The sequence below is a fragment of the Anser cygnoides genome, chromosome 1 (genome assembly GCF_040182565.1).
Source record: "Anser cygnoides isolate HZ-2024a breed goose chromosome 1, Taihu_goose_T2T_genome, whole genome shotgun sequence".
Lineage (NCBI taxonomy): Eukaryota > Metazoa > Chordata > Aves > Anseriformes > Anatidae > Anser > Anser cygnoides.
In genome coordinates this window covers 29,238,499-29,242,580 of record NC_089873.1, presented here as the reverse complement: position 1 = coordinate 29,242,580, position 4,082 = coordinate 29,238,499, and positions in this window count along the sequence as shown.

Genomic DNA, 4,082 nt, shown 5'->3' with positions numbered 1-4,082 from the left:
GACTCTCAAAGTTGGAGTGAGGAATCTCAGGTTCTGATGTCCTTCTTTTGCATATTCAAAACTGTCACTTTTACATTTTGAATAAACAGGAATAAAGTTTTTCTTCCCCTTGTGATACTGCCAGAAGACCTACAGGAAGTGCATTTCTGCAAGCATGAGGTGTTCCTAGCTGATCTGGTCCATAAAGTGCTGAGCTCAGTCTGTAATACTTGCATCACAGGACCAAAACCCTCTTGTCAAGGTGGAAGTGCAAGCCCCGGGCTGACACTTCTGTGCATCCATAGTCACAAATGCAGCAAAGCCGTTATGGAATTTTAAATATTTCCCTGAGCCCATCCTCTTTCTGGAAAGCATTTAAGCTTTCACTTTAATACTTTGTTGAATCAGACTGCTGATTGGGAGCCAGTGTCTGGCTGAGATGTTAAATTGAAACCCCTTCTGCCTGGATGCTTTGATCTGCAACTGGAAAAGAAGAACTGTCCATCTTGTCAAATTTTTATTAAAAGAAGAGCATTTGAGAGGGATGTGCTGGCCATACTGTCCTTCTTTTTCTTTGCTTTTGTTTTTGATTTGGTAATAAGAAGTATGTGAAAGCGTCTTTGCTGAGTGCATATAATGACTGCACTACCTGTGTCTTTGCAGAGACTAATCAGTTCTGAAGGTTTTTTAGAAGATTAAACTAATAAATAAATAAATAAATAAAATCACTGTGTAAAATTACATGCTGTTCTATTACATCATCTTACAAGTGTATCACTCTTTTGTTTCCTCTAACATGCAGCTTTCAACTTGCAAGAAAAGCATTCCCAGTGATTGACACCACAATTGTATGTCTGCTTTTTTAGCTAAAGAAAGACTCAGCTGCGTGCAAGATGACTTTCACTACTCACTTAACACATCCTTATTTTTATTTACTTGCGTTTCTTTCTTTCTTTATTTCGAAGTGCAGAAAGCAGTCGGGCAGGCCACATTTTATCCCCCGCTGCAATGTCACCCGAGGTGTTGGCAGCTGCTGCTCTCCCGGGCCGGGCCCCGCAGTGACATCACCGCATCGGTTCAGCAGAGCCTGATGTAAACCGTGCCCGGGAGCGTCCCGAGCGCCCCCCGCCACCCGGCGCTGCTGGCTCTGCGGCTGTGTTCCAGTGCCCTCTGCAGGAGAAGCACCCGCACCGCCGGCTCCTCCGAAAGCATCAAGCTCAAGCATCCCGACAGTCTCACTCCGATAGATCATATTAATTCAACGTTCGTTCCCAACGACATTTGTTCAGCTGCAGTGTAAGCATGCCAGAATTTTGCAATAGTCGGGCAAGCGTGGTGGTGTTTCTTTTCTTCCTGGATCGAAAACAGTTGAATTTATAGCATGCTCTAAAAGTTTTAGAAGTGTTTCCCCATGTTTCCATAGATTAAGTAACGTTAAATACTTTTAGTAATTCAACTACTCATATTTTTTCCCCTATTAGCATCTCTTTCTGTTGATGGAATGCATTTTCCTGTTATTGTAAGGGCTGTATCTGTGTTTTCTTCGCATGAAACTTGGATAAAGTACACCATCATTTATGAGGACCAGATCACATGCAGATCACGTCTCTATGGTTGAGGAGGATTACTTGGGTTATGGCTTTGTGATGCGTGGCTGTTTATTTTTTTGCCCTATTTGTATGAATGTCAGGCAATATACTGTTACTGCGGTATTGCTAATATTATCGAAGTGTGTTTAAAAACAATTACAGTAACAGTATTACATGACTGGTGTTCCCAATACCAGCTGATATGACTTCTGTCATGGTGTGGGGTCCTTTGCCCCTGGCTGGAGTCTGTAGGCACTCAGGTGACATCAGTGAGTTATTGATAGCCTGCATTCATGACTATCACTCTTCTCCAGTTACCGTAGAGAAATAAATTAACCTAGAGCTCAGCACATAATGCAGATCTGTTTATCACAGATGAAAGAGAGAATTCAGACAACTGTACTTTGTGAATACTAAAGACATTGCCTCCCAATGCACAGCAAGCTCCTACTTGCTAAGGACACATATCAAGCAGATGTGCAAGAGAGAAGCCTATTTGGGTTGTGAAGTTTTGCCTTAGAGGAGTATTAGGTTGTTCAACACTCACCATTTGTTAGGACAGTTGTGTTTATTGAATTTGTTTGAACTGCGTTGGTTTGCTCTGGCACATTCACCACATGGTGCTTGAACAGGCAGAAAAGTTGGCTTTGAGGGTGGGAGGGAGAAACTAAAGACACTGGGGCAGCAGACTGACCTTCCTGTAAGCTTGTTTCTTCTGCTTTCCTGTGCTCCACTGACAGCCAGTCCCACATCATGCATGGTGATTGCTGAAACCTGCTACCTGCTGTGTGTCTGCTGCTTTCCAATGGCTGATTGTAGCTAAAAACCGTCTGACCCTTGCTCTCACTCATACACACAATACGAATAATATTTATTGGGCAGAAGCAAGAAGGGAACTTTTTTTCTGCTTCTTCACTCCACATGGGGAAGGCACTGCCTATTACTGTCTTACCTTAGATATGGACTCTGGGCTATTTTGATACAGCATGTAGCATTTTGTATTCTGACACATCTATCATTATACTGCCTGTTTTTCCCTGGATGTAGAAACATGGAAACATGGAAATGTCTTCATACACAATGCATGCAAACAGTTCTTTACTTATAGTAGCATCCCAAGTGGTACTTTCATTGACTTCACTTTTGCCTCCTGTAATATGAGTTATTGTGCTGGCAGCTTGAATGGTCCCTTCTGTGAAGCTCAAGGGCTTTTTCTCCAGTGCTGATGTTCTCTTTTTGTTATATGCTTACAGCAGAGGTGAGAAAGAATAAGGAGATGTATGATGTTAATATCTTACAGAGGTCATGAACTCGGCATGTTTCACAGGCTGCTCAGGTAAAATATGAACTGTTTTTAAGTGTTACTAATCATGTTGTGGGCCGAGATACTTAACTTCGTATGAACTACATACATTTATGAACTGCAAACAGACTAGGAACAATGAATGAGAGCCTACTTTCAGCAACAGATCTGATTTAAGAATTTCCCCCTCACCTCTGAGGTGCTCATTCCTCATCTCTTGCAAGAGATCACTGGTCCGTGGTTGTACCCCTTCAAGGGTGCAACTGCATCATCCACTAGATCAATGTATTCTTAAGCCTCAAAAAATGATAATAACCTGTGTTTAATATATATATATATATATATATAATTTCCCAGATCACATAAGCAGTGTAATTGTCACACATAAAGTATATGTATGTTAAATTATGGGAGAAGAACCAGAAATAATTGCCAGAGTGTGTGAAAGAGACACCTAAAACCCTACATGCTACAACCAGAATAGTATTATTGAAACGTACTCAGGTAATGCCTGAAATATATTGTGAGGTGAAATGCATAACTCCAATCCAGAATACAGTCTAAGAGACAAATAATTGTGGTAAAAGAGACACTGCCTGCAATTAATTAAGATATTGCCTCCTTTATTAGAGGCAACACAATTTTAAAACTATCTTAAGTGTATTTTAAGGATACCTTACATATCATTTTCTCACCTACCCCTTTTTGCTCAACACCATTAAAAAAAATTCTTAAGCAGTATTCCAAAACATGAGAAGATTTACGGTTTTCCTTTCAGACTAAATGTATCTAAGATTAAAGGTGTGTTTTAGCATTATCAACACAGAGTTGAGAAGGTAACGAAATTATATAATTGTTCCATGTATCTTTCCTAGTCAGTTTTCATTACCTAACCTGGGGGAGAAGAAATCTATCAAAATCTATCTATCAGAAAGTTGGGAAAGTTTAAAATCCAGGTGTTTTTAATTACTATTTTGAAACAAGTCAACTTTTGCTTTTATAAAATGATGAACATTTCAACAAGAAAACATATGTATTCAAAATATATATTCATAAAACACATAAGATAGTTCATCAAAGGAGACTTGCAATGTTTCAAAATGCACAAAGAGCAAACAACTTCTCTCTGATCCTGGCATTAGCCACAGTGTTTTCACAAATCATGCGTTATTTTTGCCTTGCTGTAAGAGAAGGAGCCATCTAATTCAGGC